The sequence below is a fragment of the Cryptomeria japonica genome, chromosome 5 (genome assembly GCF_030272615.1).
Source record: "Cryptomeria japonica chromosome 5, Sugi_1.0, whole genome shotgun sequence".
NCBI classification, from domain to species: Eukaryota; Viridiplantae; Streptophyta; class Pinopsida; order Cupressales; family Cupressaceae; genus Cryptomeria; species Cryptomeria japonica.
The window spans coordinates 126,293,783-126,316,991 of record NC_081409.1 but is presented as its reverse complement, the minus strand read 5'-3'; the positions used below and the strand labels follow the sequence as shown (position 1 = coordinate 126,316,991).

The 23,209-nt window shown below is 36.1% G+C and overlaps 1 protein-coding gene across 1 annotated transcript in view; it reads left to right on the top strand.

The window, feature by feature from the left end:
* The first annotated feature begins 9,252 nt into the window (after positions 1–9,252).
* The window catches only part of LOC131030159 (uncharacterized), a 40,831-nt gene continuing 26,874 nt past the window's right edge, over positions 9,253–23,209 (top strand). Inside the window, exon 1 of the mRNA XM_057960864.2 lies at positions 9,253–9,397. The gene's annotated coding sequence lies outside the window, so the exon portion shown is untranslated. The remainder of the gene's footprint in view (positions 9,398–23,209) is intronic.

The window sequence follows — 23,209 nt, the reverse complement described above, 5'->3', positions numbered from 1 at the left end:
TGTTGGTCAACTGGTTGATAAGGGTTTCCAACTTCAATTTAAAGATAGAAAATGCAAAATCATCAACAAGACTGGTTTGGAGATTGCAATCGATATTCAGACTGGAGGTAATATCTTTCATTTGAACACTGGTAACAAAACATGTTTGATTGCTCATATTGATGAGAGTTGTCTATGGCATAAGAGGTTGTGCCATGTTAATTTTGATTGTATTGTTAAGATCAGTTCAACTAAGGAAGTTATATACTTAGGATTGTGAAGCCTCATAATTTGGTATGTAAGGAATGTCAATTGGGAAAGTAAGTTAGAAGTTCTTTTAAGAGCATAGATGATAAATCTAATGATGTACTTGATTTCATTCACACTAACTTATGTAGTCCAGCAAGGACTGGAACTTTTCAAGGTGATATGTATTTCATGTTGATTATTGATGACTATTCTAGAATGATGTGGGTGACTTTTCTTAGGGAGAAGTCTGGAGCCTTTGAGAAATTCAAGATCTTTAAGGTGAAGGTTGAAACGGAAACTGGATTGAAAATCAAATGTCTCAGCTCAGATCATGGCGGTGAATTCACTTCTCACGAGTTTAACAATTATTGTGAGACAAATGGCATAAGGAGACAATTATCTGCACCCCGGACTCCTCAGCAGAATGGAGTAGTGGAAAGAAAGAACATAACTATTTTGGATGTAGCAAGATCTATGATAATGGAAGCTAAATTGCTTCATATCTACTGGAGAGAAGTAGTGAGTATAGTAGTCTACACATTCAATAGAGTTCATATCAAAGGTGAAACCGATAAGACCCCTTATGAATTATGGTTTGGACATACACCTACTGTTAAATATTTTAGAATTTTTGGAAGTAAATGTAATATCAAAAGAGATGATTCTATTGGAAAGTTTGATCCTAGATGTGATGAAGGGATATTTCTTGGTTATTCAATTCAAAGCAAAACATATAGATGTTATAATAAAATATTGCAAAAAATTGTGGAGAGTGCTAATGTGAAAGTAGATGAACAATACATAAATCAATCAATATCATATGACAGGGAACCGATAGTGGAAATGATCATAACAGAATCATCAATGACTCAACTGGTACAGGAATCTGAGACAGTTACACTGACAATATTAGAAAATTTAACTGTGACTGATGATCAGAGCAGTGAACTTGAAATTTAGAAGACACCAAGGTATGTAAGATTAAATAATTCTGAAGATCAAATTATTGGAGATAGGAACAAGGGAGTTATGACAAGAATGACATTGGAAAATGGTGAGGTATGTCTTATTTATCAAGTTGAACCAGCAATTGTTATTGAAGCTTGTAAAGATAAACATTGGTTAAAGGCTATGGAAGATGAATTAGATCAGACAGAGAAGAATGAAACTTGGACTTTAGTTCCCGGCCTAAAAATAAGAATGTTATTGGAACTAAATGGGTTTTTAGAAATAAATTGAATGAGGATGGTAAAGTTGTAAGAAAAAAGGCTAGATTAGCTTGTAAAGGATATTCTCAAATGGAAGGAATTGATTATGGTGAAACTTTTGCACCTATAGCTAGAATTGAAGTTATTAGACTATTTATTGCCTATGTAGCTTATAAGAACTATAAGGCTTATCAAATGGATGTCAAATGTGTATTTTTGAAGGGTGAACTTGAAGAAGAAGTTTACATTGAGAAACCTGGTGGATTTTCACTAACAAATGATAAAGATATGGTTTGCAGATTGAAGAAAGCTTTATATGGACTGAAACTGGCTCCTAGAGCTTGGTATGCAAGGTTGGATGGATATCTTTTGAAGCTTGGTTTTACTAAGGGTAGCACTGATATTAATCTATATTATAAGATCACTGACAATGATATTCTGATTATTGAAGTTTTTGTTGATGATATCATTTTTGGAGGAGAAGATAAATTGTGCATGGAATTTGCTAACAATATGAAGAATGAATTTGAAATGTCCATGATTGGTGAAATGAGATTTTTCTTAGGTTTGCAGGTTACTCAAACTAATAAAGGTGTTTTTATTTGTCAAACTAAGTATCTAAGGGAATTGTTGAAGAAGTTTGGTATGGATAATTCCAAACTGATAAGTACTCCTATGGTGACAAGTGAGAAATTATCTATCAAGGATACTTCTTCACCGGTAAATTCGACAAGGTATAAATCTATGATTGGTGGTCTATTATATTTGACACAGACTAGACCGGATATTATGAATGTAGTAAGTATTGTTTCAAGATATCAAAGTAATCCTAAAGAAAATCATGAATGTGCAGTAAAGAGGATATTCTGGTATTTGCAAGGTACAACATAATATGGTTTATGGTGTTCTAGGAATGATGACTTCACTCTATGTGCATATACAAACTTTGATTGGGTAGGAGATAGTGATGATAGGAAGAGCACTTCTGGTAGAGATTTCTTTCTTGAAAAGAAATTGGTTTCATGGATCAACAAAAAATAGTCATGCATTTCTTTATCTATTGCAGAAGTTGAGTATGTTGCAATAGCAACTAATTGCACTCAGGTCTTGTGGATGAAGCAAATGTTGAAGGATATCAGGGTAAATTGTAGTGAACCGGTAGTTATCTACCGTGATAATTCTACAACTATTGACATGTCTAAGAATCTGGTATTTCACTCTAAGACTAAGCATATATCAATAAAGTATAACTTTTTGAAGGACAAGGTAGAAGGAAAGGAAGTCAAATTGGTTTATGTGAACACTAAAGAACAGATTGTAGACATATTCACTAAAATGATGTCTCAAGAATCATTTGAATACTTAAGAGATAGGTTAGGGGTTTCTGCGCCTTTGACAGAGACATGATTGATGCAGTTTGTCATCAGTCCGACATGCATTATTAGAGACATTATGCATTCCAGTACTGATGAGTGGTGCTACTACTGAGGAGGAGTAGTCAACTTTGAGATTCAGAGGTTTATATCATTGCTTTGATATGCGTGTCAGATTTATGGCATTGATTTCACATCTAGTGTTGTCATCAATGCCAAAGGGGGAGATTGTTGGAATTATGGATGAATTGATTATGTGTTGCATTGATGTTTTGTCATTGATGTCAACACTAGTTGCTATGTTTGGTTACTGACAGATAGGTTTTGGTTACCGATAAGAGATCTAGTGTTACCAGTGGATGAGACTATCTGTTGGACACTTTTGGCATGTTTTGATCTATAGGATATGTTTAATTTCATGTGGTACATGCTCCTGGAGCATGTCTTAGTTAGTTGGTATAGACTTGGTAATCAGATGTTGTCACATACTCTGGTAAACCCTTACCGACATTGGTTCAAGGCTTTATCGACAGAGCTTTCATTGAGGAATCTTGACAGTATGCATAAGTGGTGTTGGTGTGGCTTTTAGATGGCTTTCATGATGCTAAAGATCATGTTTCAATTGCTTGAAGACATTCCTTTGGCGTGGTGGACTCAGAATAGGTCTGGTACCTATCTAGGTTATAAACTGGTATCATGCTATTGTGTAATCTACACGTTACCGAGATGTTTTGGGATGTTCTATGGATTTGTTATTATTGTTTTGGTCTTAAGCCGACATGGCATATCATTATAATGTGGATTTATATTGTAATATCTTTTAGGTGGCTGACCTAATTGGTTTTGGCCTTAGGGTTTGTATAAATAAAAGGTAGAAACTCTTTGTAGAGTATCATGGTTGTGGAAAAGGTCATGGTCAAGGATTATAATGTGCGAATATTGTAATATCATTCAAGCAAAGGAGTTGGTCGATCATTGGTGATCAAATTGGATTTAAAAGAGGATTTAGTCCTCTGACATTGAGCTTAACCGAGACTGTAATTAGGCATGGTAAATGCTATCTCTTGCAGTTCACTTTATTGGATTGTTGTCCATTCTTCTTGAGGTGGTTTTAACCTTTATAGTCAGTGAGACTCTTTTGTAATGAGTAGTACACTCTAGGTAGCGTGCCTTCCTACAAGTGCAAGCCCCTCATTGTAACACATACTTTCTACATAAGTATCATCTGACTGCGGGTAGGCTTCTCACCGTGGTTTTTCCCTTTTCGGGTTTTCCACGTATAAATCATGGTGTTATGTGGTATGGTTGCTTTGCATTGATTATCTGGTTAAGTGTTAAGTTGTATTGTTTACCGGTATCTGTTCCTATCGGCATCTATATGTGCTTTACCGGTACTTGATTTGTTTTAGGTTGTATTGTGGATTAAATGTTATAATCTGTTAACAACTGATTCACCCCCCCACCCTCTCAGTTGTTCACCAGTTATCCTAACATCTTTATCTCCAAAGCCATCGATCCTTGAATCTTGAACTTTGAACCCTCCGAGAAGTGGTTCAAAAGTCCAAGTTCAAAAGAACAAAAAAGGACAAACCAAGACAAAGACACCAAAATGCCACGACTCACATGTTACAAGAACAAGACTCAAACAAGACTCGACTTTCGAAACTTTGAACTGTGAACCTTGAACTTTTTGAAAAGGTTCAATAGTTCAAGTTCAAAGACAATTGTTACAAAGACCTTTAACTCTTTAAAAACCAAGCCGCGATACAACATGCTCCGCTTGAACTTGAACCTTGAAGAGGTTCAACCGATAGGTTCCAGTTTAGGAAAAACTTCAACAAGACAAAAATCAAGATTGACACAAGCCCAAACTAAATGAACACTCCTTATTTTGATGATGTGAGAACAAAATGCCCACAAAAATGGGGAGGGTAACAATAGCAATAGGTTATCTCTTCATCATACAAATTGTTCAATTTTTTGTATTATTGTAACTTTGGTCTATACTTTCAATCAGCCCCAGTTGGGGTAACAATGACATATTTATGCTATTGTTCCAAGTTTATTTTTGATATTTAATTAAAAAAAAAGCTTCTCGGATAATGAAATCCATTATGATAATATGAATGCAAACCAAAACTTTGATTTGGACAAAGAATGGAATGCTAGACATAGCAAATTTCATATTGTGTACTTCTTACATTTTCTTTTATTTTTCAATGTTCATTATGATTTATAATCAGTTTGTACTTCACTTCAACTTTTTGAGTAAAAAACTCTATGCATATTGTATAAACTTGACAAAGTATCAGATTGGGTACATGGAAGGTTTGTTGGTAGGCATAAAGTCATCTGTCCAAGTAGGTTTTAATAATATCTTTAATCTTGATTATGTGTTGGTTGGATATAAATGTTGCTTAGTTTGAGAGATGGTAGGGTACCAAAAAACTAATTTGAATTTCAATACATCTTTTATTTAAGGTGATTGAGGAGGTATTTATAGAACATATAATAGTGGATCAATGCAATTATTGTTATTGTATTTAATCTATTATGATTATTAATTGCTTATATTATTCTCTCCAAACATTATTTATCTACATAAATAATAACATGGAGTACATCGACCTAGGCCTTTTAACGAGCAAAAGAAAACATGGAGTACATTGTTAATATTCATTTATATGAATTTTTTAATTCTTAACAAGCTCAATTTAGTAATTAAGTTTATTATTTTTTTAGTTTTGGGAATGAGAAAACCATGAAAAATGGAGCAAGAACACCAATAGAATGAAAACAATGGAAAGAGAAGATAAGTGTAAATGGATGATGAATGTCATAGATCTTCTACACATGGTAAATGATGCACTCCTATTGCCAAAATGGCAAGAATAATGGATAAACAAAATGATGGTTATTGCATTTAATCTAATGAGATTATTAATTGCTTATATTATTCTCTTCAAATATTATTTATCTACACACAAATAACATGGAACACACTCTTAATATTCACTTACATGAATGTTAGTTATTAACAAGCTCAACATCTATTAAAACTTCGAAAACACATGATATGAAACATAAAAAAACCTCATGGAAATTCTTAAAAGTATTTGCACAAAACTAAAAAATCCATTATTATTACTCAAAATTTTCTTACAAAATAAACATTTAGAAAAAATATCCCTTCCTATTAATTTAATACCAAAACATTATATTAATCTATACTTATTAGAGGAGAATAAACTAAATTCAAATCACAATATTTGATTTTTCTATTTTATTTATTTATTTATACAAATACATACCTAACAAAAAAATTATATCAATTTAAAAATTGATAAAATATTCATTAAATTGAAACAAATAAGTTATTTTATACATCTAGTCCAAAAATGATTGGCATTCATTCTTGTGATCCTTTAACTCAATTTGTTCATCCTATGAATCAATACCAAAAATTTCATTCAACCCTTATGATCAATTGAACCATCTATACTAATCTCCTCTAAAAAAATGTTGTTCAAAATGTATTTTGGTTGAATCTTGATTCTCAATTGTTTAACACATTTATTATTTCAAATTTGTTGTAAATTAGATATGGATAGCACATTGCAAGCATGATAAACAAATTTATTCAATGAATGCTTAAACTACCACGGTGGAATGAATAATCTAAGCTGAAGATAGTGATCGAGACCACATTTTTTTAAGGAATACTACCATGTTTTGTCTACACTTTGATGGATGTCCATACCTTATTTTTAAATCTTCCATTTTGACACACACATGGAGGATGTTGGCAACGATTGTAGAATTTGGATTTACACTTGCCAATTGCATTTTCTTTTCTTAATCTTATGACAATTACAGTGTTTATGTCAGTTTTTCTTTCCATTACACTTTCTTCAAGCTTATAGTCATAGTATCTATTTTTGGATATTATTCATTATGGTTGTAGTATTGTGAAAATCATACCATAGTATTATTTTGCTCCATTTTTAGTTGTGCCAAATTAAATGAATGTGCAACCATTCTCTTCTGCATCATTTTTGAATGATAATTGTCCATGAAATAGCTGATGGATTCCTTCTACCCATATGATTAAATAACATTAAATTCTACATTTTATAGATTAAATGGTGACATCTTTTCCAATACTAAATAATCACTTAAAAATGATAGTGAAGGATTCATGCAACAAATAGATGTACTTTTTAGCTCAATAAAATGCAAGGATGAATTGATTTGTGAAACTAGATATTCCATTTGCATGCTATCTACTGACGTTCCACATTTAATTATGTGATTTGTATCAGGGTTTGTGGATGAGCTTATTCTCCATCCAAATTTGGGTAAAGCTTCCTTGAATTTGGACATGGAATCCACTAGCTTGTCTTCAATATTTTAAACTTTGTTTATGTGAACATTTGTTAGAGGCAAAGTTTGTTCATCGTCTTCTTTCAATGTGTAAAGGTAGACTATTGGACACCTCTGTTAATAAAATCTCTTATTTGAATTTAGGGAAGGCAAGGAGTATCAAGATTAGTCTTTATGCAGTTGTTCTTTTTCTTGATTCATTGGCCTTAATTAAAGCTCCATAGATTTTCCAAGAACATGTTTTGGTTTTAGTTTCTCGAGCTATTATTGTTGATTCCATGCCTACATATGGTGAGTTGCCAATGGAGTCATCATTGAGCCAACATGTATGAATATTTGGGTTTGTTGTTACGCTTTACAAAAAACATTCTTCCCTTATGGATGCTGATGATTATCATGGTTTGGAGAGCCCTGCATTACAATCTTGTCTAATTAAGCATAAAAATTTACAAACTAAGCTTGATGTAATTTCTGATTTGTTTTCTAATGTGGAATGAAGGGGATTGCATATGCTAGTATAAGTGATTTGGTTCCCATCTAAGTTCAAGTTCTATCACTGAGAAGTTAAAATTGATTGCAACCTCTTTGTGTCCCAAGAACAAATCTAGCGATTAATGTATTTGCAAGATATAGAGATACTCATGTATAGAAATGATAAAGCAACTTTCTTGACCAATTATGATTCTAGGCTAAGAGTTTTGAATTTAAATAAACAAAGCTATGAAGAAGATTTGAAACAATGACAGAATGTCACTATTGTTCCCATACAACATTGACATAAAGCCCTTGAACATAATACTCAACTTGGGGACTGGAAGATCAACCTTAAAGAATACACGAAAGCTATCCAATAGTAGGATAACATGAGTCATGTATCAGAGGTTCTTGCAACAAATGATGTTGATTGCAATAATTTGGGTAACATTGGCTTTGGTTACACAAATTTTAATGTTTCTTAGTAATTGTATTGTATTTGAATCTGGACTCCCTTGGCAAAATTTACAACTCTGGGTAAGATATAACCATTTTGATTTATTTTTCCTTTGAATGCAAAGTTTAAATCTTAAGTATAATTTAATTATATTTGGGTCTATTGTTAAGCTTTATAGAAAGCATTCTTCCCTTATGGATGTTGTTGATGATTATGATGGTCTGGAGAGCCTTACATTATAGTCTTGTGTAATTAATTAAGCATAGGAATTTACAAATTGAGCTTGATGTAAATTCTAATTCTTTGTTAAATCTAATGTGGAATGAAGAGGATTGCATTCACTAGTATAAGCGATTTGGTTCCACTCTAATTTCAAGTTCTATCACTGATAAGTTAAAATTGCTTGCAATCTCTTTGTGTCTCAAGAATAAATCTAGATTCTGTATTTGCAAGATAAATAGATACTCATGTATAGATATCTTTGGTATAGCCCTTAGAATTATAATGAAAACAACATTTTTTCATGTCTTTTTGTTGTTGTTGGGAATACTATCCTAACCAATGACCATCTCTGGCAATAGAAAATCTCATGAATGTTGAAACTATCATAGCTCGTGTTCATTAAGATATCCAACACCCACTATGGTCTTTGTCAGAAGAGTAGTAATATATTTTGCGCATGGGCATTAGATATAGGAGATTTGCTATATTAATAAAAACAATGTATACATTTGTGATTCTATACCCTACAAAATATTATTCAAAATATATAATACTATTGACGTAACCATTGCACCTCCTTTTAGTCCAAATGCTAGTATAAATATTAACTCAATAAATCTTAATTGATTATACTTAAATAAAACCTTCCTTTACAATCTATACCCAATTTTTTTTTTTTAAAAAAACATTTAAAAATATTGTAAACATTATATAAAAATAATTTTAAATGAAATATATATTATACAATTTCTTTTACCCAAGCCTAGTCAAAGCCGTCCCAAAAAGAAACTCAAACACAATATTTTAGGTACACCAATTTCAACTTATGCAACACCTGTTTGACCAACCAGTTGGGATGTGACACTTGGCTTACAAATTTATCATAAATTTAAAATATAAATACATATGAAGTTAATTCCAAATTTACGGCCAATTTACAAATTTAGAATATAAAAATCCCACACTTGAAGTGAATCCCAATTTCACAGCCACAGGCGCACCTGCACAGATCGGATATTGAACAAAGCTAGAACTCTTGCAGCAGCGACTAGGTTCGATTTTACTTTCTCTTGTTCTTTAACTCGAAATTTGCAATATTAGATATCTTTAAATATTTCTGTATCGCAGTTGTTTCTTTTTCATTTGTAAAACAAGATCTTTCTTTTTTTGGTTAATTCGATTTACATGCTCCATACCTGCAAACCACAGACGCTCACGGATATATCTAATCATTGGCTAAGAAGAGAACTAGTTTTGTTATTAATTTTAGGATTTTATCTTCGGATTTAGGGTTTTAAGTTTCATTTTAGGGGTTTTTTGAAAGGATTTGTTCGAGTTTTTTTTTTTTTTGAAATTAAAGAGTTTGCAAATATATTTCTCAATTGCAATGAAATTATTGGAAAATGTTTGGGCGGCACATTTTTTATTGTTAATGGGTGAAAATTGAATGGTTAGTGGCCGCTACTTTGGTTCCAAGTGCTTAAAGTGACCATCATGGAACCATGAAAGACACATCACTAAGTCAACTAGTAGTTGTACTAATAGGTGTAAATTTTCTTAAGTTTGGCATTAAATGTAAATTCAACTTGGTTGTTTATGGTAAATGGTCACTTCAATTCTGTAATTAGGAAGAGCACTCGAATCTAACGAGTTGTAAATTATATCCTGTCCCGCAAACCATCCATCTCCATGAATCAAATATTGCGTTGTTTTTGTTTTTTCAATCTTAACATGATCGACTGCTTCAAAATGAGTTGGCTTAGCAACAGGAGAAAGATTGCAGTCTATTTCATTGTTAATTATTTCTTCACCTGTGTGCTCCCTAGCAGCCTATCAAGTATGACATGCTTTCGTTCTAGGTCGTGCTTGTTTGGAATTGTCTCAATCCTTTGCTTACACTGGTTTTGGTTCAGCCATAACCAGCTGTCCAATAGTAAACCTTTGTTATTCTATTGAGAGTGGGTCTTGAGATTTCTTCTAGTTGTTCCTTAAGGCAATATGATTATTCTACACACACAACTTTGACCTGGTAAAATTATGTATTTGGGTCCAGTCTATTGAGAATGGACCCCAGGATTTCATCTCGAATGTTTTCTTTTGGGAAATATGACATGATCTTCACACACAGCTGCAGCATGGTAGATTAATATATAGGGGTTCTATCCTGATCTGTAAACTGGGATGATATTCCTCACATTAGTTCACTAGCAACGAGTACTCTTGTGGAAACCCTGCAAACAACCTTCAAACATAGACATTTCCACCAGAAATGGGCAATATTGCGTTGTTTCTAGTCCATTCAAAAACTTAATACACATTAAAGAGCAAATGAGAGCTAAGAGAATATGTAAAGGAGTGTCACACAACTGAAACAACAAATTACAGCTGGAGAAATCCTACATCATGTAGAAAACTTCAGGTAGAGTGAGTAAAATTCCTCATACTACAATGTTTACACTTACAAGTGTTACAATGCCACAGAAGGAATATACAAAGCTGAACAATAGTCTAGTATACAACATCTCCTAACACTTGGAATCAGCCTCAACAACTCCTAAACCCTGGCCTTGTACAATGCAATTTAGAAAACATTAACTAAGAAGGTTTTCAATTGAGTTTTTCCCAACTCCTCCATGCTCTTACAAGCATCAACTAACTATGAAGCCAATGGCACTCCAATTACCTCCCAAATATGCAAGAATCGAAGATCAATTGTCAAAAGAGATTTTTAAACACTTAAGGTTGCTGGTTCTGGTATGAGATCGGGTACGGGTACAGGGTTTTTGTACACCAGTATGGAAAAACTAAGTATTCTACCCTTTTTGCAGCCAACTGGATTGAGTGGATAAAGGAGTTTGTTATCCAATTCCATTCAGCTGAAGAAGAACTTGCAACTTGTTGAAATTGGAGTGAAAACCAGCACAACTTAAAAATAAAAAATGCAAGAGGTTAAAGAATGGTAAGTACTAAAGTCTATAATAGAAATGTTAAAAAAATAAAATAAAAAATACTTGTGATAGAATCTTGATTGCAACTGCCTGGAAGAAGAAATAATCTTGCCCATGGAGGTACCACCATGCACGGGCATCTTCTTTGTATTGCTCTTGAAGAGCACAAATACTATGATCTTGTTTTGAGTTGAACTTGCCAAACTATTTCCTAACACTATCCACCACTTTTGGATTTGAGAAGAGTCTTCAAAATGCCAACTTGTATCCAATAGCAACTTCACCATCTCTATATGGTGCAGTGCTCCCTAGGAAAGAAAGCATCTTTGTTCTATAGTATTTTGGGGATAATGCATGTTCAAGGAGATGCAATGGTGTGTTCATCTTGTTCCAAAGGTAATGAATGATTTTTTTCCACACTCGGGAATTTTTTTTTTCAGGGACATTTTATTTTTGTGCTATTATGATCTCTATTTTTTTTTATCATGGAGTAAATGCCATCATAAATTCCCCCCAAACATGGCTGATCTTTATTATCAACCCTTATCATACTCATGATAGGCTTGGTGAAACTCAAGACATAGTCCACACGAGTCCACCAATTGTCGTCTAGGATTTTAGAAATGAATTCGACATCCTTGATTTCCCCTCACAATCAACTGTCTTCAAAAACATTCCCCCTTTGTGAGACATTGCAATAATATTTATTAAGGGTTGATTTTTGTAGTCATTTCATCCATCAGAAGTACTAGACACTCTTGTTTCAATCCAAGAATCCCTAGTTGGTTTGATTTTTATCTCTACAATTTTTTTTCTTGTACCAATAAGGTGGTGCACACCTTTTCATACCTAGGACTTGTGAAACTAGAAGGTGCACTATTGATTGCTGCCATCATTTCCTGCCAATATGGTGTTCTCACCAAGTTGAAAGGAAGACCATTGGCATAAATGCAACGTGCAACTTTTTCCTTTGCAATGTCTCTTGTGTCACTTTGAAATGCCTTAACCAATGGGTCTTCTTTGCAGGAAGAAAGAGAGGGGTCTTCTGCTTGGATAGAGGGTGTTCCAAGAAAGGATGTTGGGAGGCCATTACTAAACTGTAGTATTTTCATTGATGTTTTCCTTGCTAAAGGATGAGATTTTAATTTTGCTCTTTCACTCACAACATCAACTTCTTGTTCTTTAATGAATACCATAATCTCTTCTTTTGGCAGCCCCTTCTTATTTCGCCCTTCTCATATTCTAATCCCACACCCACTTATAGCACATAAGTGAGTTTTCACTTGACTATATGAGCTCTTAAATTGGACTCCACACTTGTTACAATTCAAAATGAAAACCCCACCTCTTGGAAGTTGATGAAGCATCATAATATATTTCCATAAAGGAGATGCTTGATCATATTTAAATTGTTTGTTTGTATCAATACACACTGGACTTGAACTAGTCGCCATTCCAAACAGATTGCAATTTGATTTTGCTGTTATAAGAAATTATAAAATTTTAAATTAAAAATAAAATAAATAAATGCAACCTTACAACACGTATAAACTAATGAAAGCTCAAAACAAACACCAAAAAATACTATAAAAAATCTTGAGACTTGTTTTTTAATTCTATTTTTTTTAATTTTTTTTTTAAAAACTGAAAAATTTCATCAAAAACATGAAAAAAATGTTAAAAAACTAAAAGAATCAGTTAAAATGCTTATCTTAAATGATTAGATCTGCTTTGTGCAAGTTATCTTCACCCCTTTGGCCTTTGTGATTGATCTCCTTCAAAAAACCTAGCTACCTTTCAAAATGCATTAATGGCCTAGCAAGGGTGTGTTTGAGAGAAATGAAGTTGCATTCACAATTTGAGGAGGGCAAATTTTAGTTAAATGATGCTTTTTAAGGTTTTTGGTTTTTGTTTGGCATTAAAGAATGTGTTTTTTTTGCACAAAAAATTGTGCCTGCAACGCTTTGGTGCCCGTGGGAGTGCCCCATCCGCCTCAAGGTGCTCCCATTGCCACTCCTGCTCCCAAGCCATTTTGGAGCGAACATAGGACCTCCAATAAGAGAACCCAGTAACATAGGAGTTAAACCCTGAATATTCCACTTAGTGCTTGCATGGTGACGCGTTCTTCTTTCCTGACAGAGAAGAGAACACATGTTTGCGACCTTTGCAACTAGTAAACTCACTGTTGTGACCACATCACACATCGCCCCATCAAAATAGGGACCCCTCTTTTTTTTGAGTTTCTTCTGTCTTGCCTTGTCTCTCTCTGCTTTCAGATGAGTTGAGTGAGTTTATAGGGTTTGTATTTCGGGTCAGGAAATCAAGAGTCCAACTTAGAAGTTCATTAAAGTCGCTCCTTTTTTGGTTGAGTGGATTTGCTTTGTTTTTTGTTTGTTTGAGAATTGGTGAAAGTAAGTATGAATTTGAGCATTTGAATGTGCAATGAAGTGATCTTTAGCTCCTTTATAATTCGCCCCACCTATAAGTCTGCCTTAGTTTTCAAACTTCACAACCTCATGACTTCACGTTTTGAAGCGAACTTCATGTTGGAGAAGAGGTGAGCAAACTTCATGTTGGAGAGGTGAGCGAGCTTAATGTTGGAGGAGAGGTGAGCGAACTTCATGTTGGAGGAGAGGTGAGCGAACTTCATGTTGGAGATGAGATGAGCGAACTTCATGTTGAAGGAGAGGTGAGCGAACTTCATGTTGAAGGAGAATTGAGCGAACTTCATGGTGGAGATGAATTGAGCGAACTTCATGTTGGAGATGAGATGAACGAACTTCATGTCAGTTTAACCAATATGGAGCGAAGTTGCTTTCTTCACAAGTTTACATTTTAAAACAAAATTGACAACTTCATGTTCAAGCACTTCGGAGCGAAATTCATGACCTAGCAAAATGAAGTGATCTTGAGATTGAAATATATCAACTTCGTGCATTGAAGGAGAAGAGCGAAGTGCTTACTTCATGAATTGAAGGGAGTGAGCAAGGTTTTAACTTCGGTAGTTGAGAAAGATGAGTGAACTTCATGTTTTCACTAAGGAGAGCGAATTTCATAAACATGAGCGAAATTGAATAAGCAAAGGATAATCGCCTAAAGAAGATACAATATCAAATGAACTTCATGATCTCATTTAGAGGAGCGAAGTAGAGCGATCTTACAACTTCAACTTCAAGGAGATAGGAGCGAACTTTGGGTTCAAGCAACTAAGAGCGAAATAGTAACTTCATGAGTTGAGAGTTTGGAGCAAAATTGCTACTTCATGTGTTTGGGAAGAAAAGCGAAGTTCGTGATCTTGTTAAGTAGAGCGATGTGTGAATGAAGTTGGATATAAATAAGAAAAATCAATTAAGGCAACTTCATGTTTCACCAATTTGGAGCGAAATTGTTACTTCATGTGTTTGAGATAAGGAGCAAAGTTCATACTTCATGTATTGGATGATAAGAGCGAAGTTGTTATTTCATACACGATTTTGAGCGAAGTTTTTTTTATTTCGCAAATTACTGATTTTGAGCGATCTTACAACTTCATGTATTGAGCAAGGAGAGCAAAATTATACTTCATGAGTTGAGTGATTTAGAGCGAACAAGACAAACTTCAGGAGTTGATATTATGAAGCGAAGTTCATGTTTTTTAAAATCAATTAAGGCACGATTTAAGCGCCTAAGGCAAATTTGAATTTGATTTTGAGATAAGTTGCCTAAGGGTAAGTTTTCATTTAAATTTTATTGCATAACAAAGTCGGCCTTAGGGTAAGAGACACATCTATTCATCTAGATCACCTATAAAAGAAGAGTTGAAACAATCATTTCAATATCAAATCAAGCAAATTATCTCTTCTTTCTTGAGCAGATTTCATCAGCAGCTAGCAGATTTCATCAGCAGATAGCGAAATTCATTTATAATCAGCGAACTTCATCAGCAACAAGGCGAATTTATTAGTAGCAACGTCTCCATCAAGGCAAATTCAATAGCAAGTGTGTTCTTTGAAGAGCGAATTTGTTCATCTTTTCATAGCTCTTGCAGATTTTTATCAACAATTAGTCTCTTGAAAGGGTGAAATCAGTAAAATCTGAGGTGAAATATAAGATTTTGTTTGACAGAGGAGCCATTTCAGATCTGATTATAGTTAAAATTTGGTTGAATTTCATTGAATCAGATCTATATTAATCATAAAGTCAATCTTTTTCAGTCAATAAAATTATATTTATCAAGAAGATTGATTTGAATTTGAATTTTACCTACCTTTCACTATTAGTCTAACTTACACGTCTCTTATAGGTAGAAGATGGAAGCTCCCAAGCAAAACAAGACTCCCTCCCGTCAAGCTCTCATCAAGGAAGATATGAAGAGGAGTGCATTGAGAGTAGGATCACGTCAAATTGGAGCAAAATTGGAGACACTCGTCTTGGCAAGTTCGATACCAAGAAGTTTTGCCATCCATCATTCATCAACGAACCTACGACAATAGCCAAGAAGATGATTGAAAGTGGACTTATCAACGCAGCTGGCTTTCCTCCCGTGGTGCAATGCTACAAACTTGTCGTTGAATGTGCTCAACACTATAATTCAGAGTCAAGGAGAATTGTCAGAAAGGACGGGAAGGTGCTTGCATATCTCTCGGAGACAGCTATCAGCGAGACATTTCATCTACTTGATTCCAAGGAGATGACTTACATAACTTTAAAAGGAGCTAAATCGGCCTACGAAGATGACCTTGAGGCTTGTGCGAAGATCATTGATAAATTTTGGTTGAAGAAAAGTAGAGGAGGCAGAAGTAGATGGCCGGATAGACTGCACAGGGTAGACTTCCATGATGAATACAGGGACTTCATCACCTTACTCCATCGATTAATTGGAGCACCTAAGGCTTTCTACTCTAAAGAATGGATGTTCTACTACATTAAGACTATCACCCGAGACAAGAAGATGATCAATTGGGAAAGAGTTATCAGCAACAATATTGATAAGCAATAAAGGAGATTAATACACACCGGAACATTCTATATGAGTTCTTATGTCATATATTCTATTGCAAGAAATTTTCAATATTGAGGACTCATGTATACAGGAGTAGTAGGAAGAAGACCTGGAGAAATCAAGGTGTATGATTGCTATCCACAACTTAGACATCCATCAAAACAACACTATAGGAGGGTGAATGATGCATTCACTATGCATGTCACGAGGCAGTTTTGAGGTGGATCATAACAAAGACTTTCTCCAGAGGCACAAGCTTTGGTAGAGCAATATGGTGCCTGGTTCATTCAGTTCCTGAAATTCACTTACATCAAAATCTAGGGATCTCTCGTTCCTCCCTACATGCTAGCACGTTACCCAACAAATAGAGTGGTACTACTCGAGGTGGTAAGATAGTTATTGGCATATGTCACAACATATAGACATAAGCATGGAGCAGGTTTTCCTTTTCCCATCACACTCGGAGATTCCATTGAGTCATGCCCAACTATTTATGCAGCTGAAGATGCCGAGCAGGAATTAGCACATCATTCACTCAAGCTATTCACAATGAGAGAGAACAATTTGATCCGTATGGCAAAGTAAAAGAACTTTTGGGGAGAAATAATAGACATTGATGGCATCTAGAAGACCTTTGGGCAAATATCCCAAATGATATAGAGGTGAAGAAGAAGATGTTTTCTAGACTTCCCCTCAGTTTCATCAGGGAAGGCAGATTATTCTTTGTGGCAGATCAAGTTCAAGACAATGGTGAATATCTCCAAGGAGCTTATGCCAAAGAAGATAAGGAGATCAAATTCAAATGGGCAGATTTGGAGATTGAAGATTTGAAGGAATTAATGAAACCAACCTTGGAGTATACTCGCATATGGGTAGATGTGTGTTGCAGAGGGCTTGGGATGTTTTATCACTTTCTTGTTTTTTACTCAAAAAGGGTCTCCAGTTGCTACCATCCAATGGACCAATGTCTTTAACTTTCTCAAGGTTTCTAGAGCTTGCCCTAGATCCTTCCCAAGGATCTCTCTTGTCAAGACAACTCACAACTGATAAGGAGTCACCTACCCCTAAGGTTCCAACCCTTCAACCAAGGACACCTAACAACCCCAAACCCCAAGCAACAGGATCTTTACTCAAAAGGCAGAATCTAACCTATGTGAGTGTTTACACGTGTTATATGGTATTTGCACTGATCTTGATCCCTTAGATGGGTGTTTACTAGCCTTTTGTATCTTTTCCCCTTTTGGACCTAGGGAATAGGGCTACAAGCAATTAGCCCTCCATTTGGACTTTTCTTGTTTTATCTCGCAACCTACCTGAACAACCCCCTGAATAAATTTGATATTTGAATACCCTTTTTGACATTCTACAAGATTGCAAATTTTTGCATTTGGGTTTTGAGTACGGATGGTCAAACCCTACTGACCCTATTTAGTCTCTTCTAGCCGACGTTGGGGTTCAAGCTCTCAAAAGCTTCACCAGTCACAAAGGAATGAAGGGATAACACTTACCAAGGGTTTGCACTTGTTCAAGGGTCCTTCTCATGCCAAGTTTGACCATCCTTCAATCTGTTGTTCAAGGTTTCCACCCTCTTTTCCTACTGCACAGGCTTGCCACATGAGCGATGTCAAGCCTAGGGCTTCATCTTAGGAAAGACAAATGACACTTCCTGTCTCCAAAACCACCAGGAACATCTAGTATATATGTCAAATCAACATCCTCCCAGGTTTCAGATCGATCCCATAGAGAGATGTTGATTTGTGTCACTGTTTGCATCCAAACCCTGGTTTTGAGGGTTTTATTAGGCCAGTGGGATAGAAAATTCAGTTTCTTCCAAACCCGAAGGCTTCAAGACCTCAGATCAACTCCAAATGGACGGTGAACCTTTGCTACAACTTGCCAAATGTTTAATTCATGCCCACCATTCACAAGGAATTATGCAAGAACAAAAAAACTCAAGAAGAATGTAGGAAATCACAATAACCGTTTGCTTTGAAGACAAGAAATTCATTTAATAGCATCTCTAACCAGTAGGCATCGTTCCTCAAGGCTTATATCACGCCAAGGAACTCCTCCAACTACCTCCAACACATACAATCAACCAACTAACTGTTGGGATAACCATATTTCAAAATCTTGCAAGAAAAGTTGCTTAAGACAATAATGCAACTTTGCAACTTTTGTCAACTTCCTACAATTCGGTCTTGCCTTCACACCAAAGGTCAAGAATGAACATACCACATGTTGCAGACCCCTAAACACCAAAAAATACATATAAAATGCCCATACAAGGCCTTTGACCAAGTTGACACACCTTGGGGCCTTAAGGCTTATTACACTGCCTAGGCCTAATCAATAGGCCTTCAAAGACACACATTGCACATTCTATTCCTAACATAACCATGAATCAAAATGATGTAGACACATGTCAAAATGAAGTAGACACATGTCCTAGTGCCCTTGCACCATACTCCCTTGGACAAGAAAACTCAAGTCCCTTGAGTTGCCAACCGGTTGATTGTAGTTCCATGCTTGAGGATATCACTTTCACTCATCCAAGTAGCTTTAGACTTAGGAAGCCCCTTCCATTTGACCAGATAGTCTTTGTACACACCTTTCCTTGTTTGTTTGATCACCTTGGAGTCAAGAATGCACTCCAATTCCAATGGCTTGCTAGGCGGTAGATCCTTCATCCATTCTACATCCTCTTCCTCAAGAGATGAATTAGGTGCTGCATCTCTCAAGGATCCTTTGAAGGCTGTCAAATCACATACATTGAAGATGGGAGATATTCCTAAGTCTGCTGGAAGTTCAACTTCATATGCATTGTTGCCAAACTTATGAACCACCTAGAGGGGACCTATCTTCTTCATGAGCAGTTTAGAAGGTTGGCCTTTAGGTAACCTTTCTTTCCTTAGGTAAGCCATCACCAAATCCCCTACTTTGAACTAAACATCTCTCCTCTTAACATCTGCTTTGAGTTTATATTTATCAGCACTTTGTTGAAGTGAAGCCTTAACTTGTTCATGAATCTCCTTCATGGTGACAGCAAAATCTTCTCCTTGGGCACTCCCTTTGTCCATGCCTCCAAGATCTCTGAGTTCAAGTATCCCTCTGGGATGTAGGCCATACACAACCTCAAATGGACTTCTCCTTGTGCTCCTATTAACTGAATCATTGTATGCATATTCAGCTTGTCCAATCACTAAATCCCAACTTTGTCCATGCTGCTTGATAAGGCATCTAAGGAGATTGCCAAGGTATCTATTAACCACCTCAGTTTGTCCATCAGTCTGAGGGTGGTATGTTGATGAAAATGACATATTGGTACCTAATTTCTTCCAGAGAGTCCTCCAAAAATGACCAACAAACTTGGAGTCTCTATTAGTGACAATATTGAGAGGTAATCCATGTATCCTTACAACTTCTTTGAAAAACAGACCTGCAATATGAGATGCATCATTTGTGCATTTACATGGCACAAAATGCGCCATCTTGCTGAACCTACCAACAATTACAAAGACACTATCCAACCCCCTAGGAGTTTTGGGCAATCCAAGTACAAAATCCATACTAAGGCTTTCCCAAGGCCTAGTAGGAATCGGTAAAGGCTGATACAACCAGCATTGGTTGAAACACCTTTTGCCCTTTGACAAATAGGACAATGCTCCACAAATCTTCTTACCTCTGCTTGTATCTTGGGCCAAAAATAAAACCTTGATACCCGCTCTAAGGTTTTGTCCAAACCAAAATGACCTCCAAGATTGCCATTGTGTTTCTCTCTAATGATATTCTCCCTCATAGAACATTGAGAAATGCATAATTGATGCCCCTTGAAGAGCAATCCATCTTGCAACATAAAATCAGAAAACTCAACATGAAAAGAGTCAGCAAACTTAGTACATACATCATATGCATCCTTGAAATCATGCTCCTCCTTGTACATGGCCTTAAGAGAATCAACACCAACACTTTGCAACTGAATTTCTTGGACAGTGAGGGTTCTCCTGCTCAAAACATCTGCAACCTTATTAGTCACACCCTTCTTGTGCTTGATGATAAAGGTGTAAGGTTGGAGTTGTTCAACCCACTTGATGTGCCTTTGGTTCAACTTCTCTTGCCCATTAAGAAAACTCAATGCATGGTTACCAGTATAAACAATAAACTCTTTTGGAAGAAGGTAATGGCTCCACTTTTTGAGTGCTTGTACCATGGCATAAAGCTCCAAATGATAGGTTGAATATCTCTGTTTAGCCTCATTCAACTTCTCTGAAAAGAATGCGACTGGATGTCCTTCTTGACTAAGGACTGCACCTATTGCCTGCTTGCTTGCATGACATTCAACTGTAAAAAGTTGATCAAAACTAGGGAGCCTCAAGGTGGAAAGTTCTGCAACCTTCCTCTTCAAAATTTCAAAGCTTTGGGCTGCTTACTCTGTCCATTCAAACCTGCATTTGATTCCTCCTTTTATAGTGTTAAGGATGGTAGCACAAATATGACTAAAGCCCTTGATGAACTTTCTATAAAAAGTAGCCAATCCATGAAAGCTCCTTACATCACCTACTGTCCTAGGTGTAGGCCAATTTATAATAGCATCAACCTTAGAAAGATCTATTTTCAAACATCAATTAGAAACTACAAAGTCTAGATACACCAACTCAGTTTTCATGAACTCACACTACTCTAGATTGATTACCAATTTCTCCTCATGAAGCTTCCTCAAAACCTGATCTAAATGCTTCAAATGCTCCTCCTTGGACCTGCTAAACACCAAGATGTCATCAAGATAAACAATAACAAATTTTCCAATAAATTCTGCCAATACCTCATTCATGAGGCGCATAAAGGTACTAGGTGCATTTGTGAGGCCAAATGGCACCACCATCCACTCATATAAGCCCTCATTGGTTTTAAAGGTTGTCTTCCACTTGTCACTAGGTCTGATTCTGGTTTGATGGTAACCTGATTTCAAATCAATCTTTGAAAAGTAGCATGACCCTCCAAGATAGTCCATTAGGTCTTCAATCCTAGGCATAGGAAACCGGTATCTAATTGTGATCTTGTTGATGGCTCTAGAATCAGTGCACATCCTCCATGTTCCATCTTTTTTTGGTGCCAACATAGTGGGTACAACACATGGGCTCAAACTCTTCCTAATCAACCCCTTATCCAAAAGGTCTTGCACTTGTCTTGCTATCTCCTCACTCTGACTAGGAGTCATCTTGTAGGCAGCTTTATTAGACAAGGTCACACCGGGAATCAAATCAATTTGATGACTGATTTCTCTGATGGGAGGTAAGTTATCAGGCATGTCTTTGGCCACAACTCCCTTATATCTATCCAACATGGTTTGCACTTCCCTAGGAATCTCTCCTTTCTCACCATTTCCTTGCTTGGACTCATCTTTTGGGTGTGAAACTAAAGCATAGCCTTGGGTCTCTTCTTGTTTGAGGACTTCCAAAAACTCCTTTCCACTAAGCAACATGACATGTTAACTAACAATCTTCTCTTCCCCTAGATCAGGTAAAGGATCCATCCTAAACTGTCTACCATTCTTGGTAATGACATACACATTTTTCTCACCATCATGTTGTGCTTTGACATCATACTGCCAAGGGCGACCTAACAATAGGTGACAAGCATCCATAGGAAGGATATCACACAAGATCCTATCCTTATAGTCCCCCATTTCAAAATCTACCCAAGTTTGTTCATCTACTACTACATGCTGCCCCTTGTTAAGCCATGATACTCTATAAGGACTCACATGTGGTAACCTTTTCAATTTTAACTTCTCTACCATTTCTAAAGCAACAATATTCTCTGTGGATCGAGAATCAACAATCACTTTGCAAACCTTACCATGAGACTTACAAGTAGTTTTGAAGAGTGACTTTCTTTGTGGGGGCTCTTTGCATTGGGGTACTGTTGTGACGTATTCACACATCACCCCATTATAAATGGGGACCCCTACTTTTTGCTTTCTAGGGTTTGCTTTCTTGGTCTTTTAGGGTTTTGTCTGTTAGCCATTGCATGATGAGTGCTGTCAGGGGGATCGCTGGATAGCAGGCTTTGCTTGAGCTAGGTTGAGTCAGTAGATGCTCCAAGTCAGGGTTTCTTTCAAGGTCTTCCTTAGGCTTAGTTTTGCTGGTTGTGTCCCATTTGAGTTCAAGGAAGTCAGTGAGTGGTTGAGCAAATTTGGCTAAGACATGGAAGGAATGAATCAAAGATCACGACTAAGGCAAAGTCAAGTGGAGAAAGAGGTGAATTAAGCCCAAAATGAGGATTTCGCTCTTGACCCTTCCAAAGGGTCCAGGGCGAATTTCTCCACAAGACACTCCACCTCAACCCGGGCTTTGAGCTAACCCTTTCCTAGGTTTGAATGAAGGAAAAAGCACTTGTTTCAATGAGGAAATGTGAAAATAGAGTCAGGATTTGAGCCCAAACATGATCTTCGCTCCTAACCCTTCCAAAGGGTCCAAAGCGAAATTCATGTAAAACCTTATTTTTTACCAAATTCTTGGGCTACATGTCAGCTTGAAGAGAAAATTCATGTGATCATGAAGGAAGGGGGCCTAATGAAGTTTGTCCAAGGTATGAAGAGGAGAAAATAAGTGAGAAATTAGCTCAAAAGGTGAATTTCGCTCCTGACCCTTCCAAAGGGTTCAGAGTGAAATTCCAAGGACACACCCATTCTTCACCTTGTTTGCACTAAGAGTCTTGTTCCTTAGACATGTGGTGAAGGTTTTGATATGTTCTTGCCTAAGAAGTGTTTGAAAGCATTTATGGATGAAGATTATGACCTAAGGCATGGATTTCGCTCTTGACCCTTCCAAAGGGTCCAAAGCGAAATCCAATTTTCCTCCACTTTGCTCCAGGACATGACCAAAATTGTAGACTTTTGAGGCATAATTGAGAAGGTTTGATGCAACTTTGCC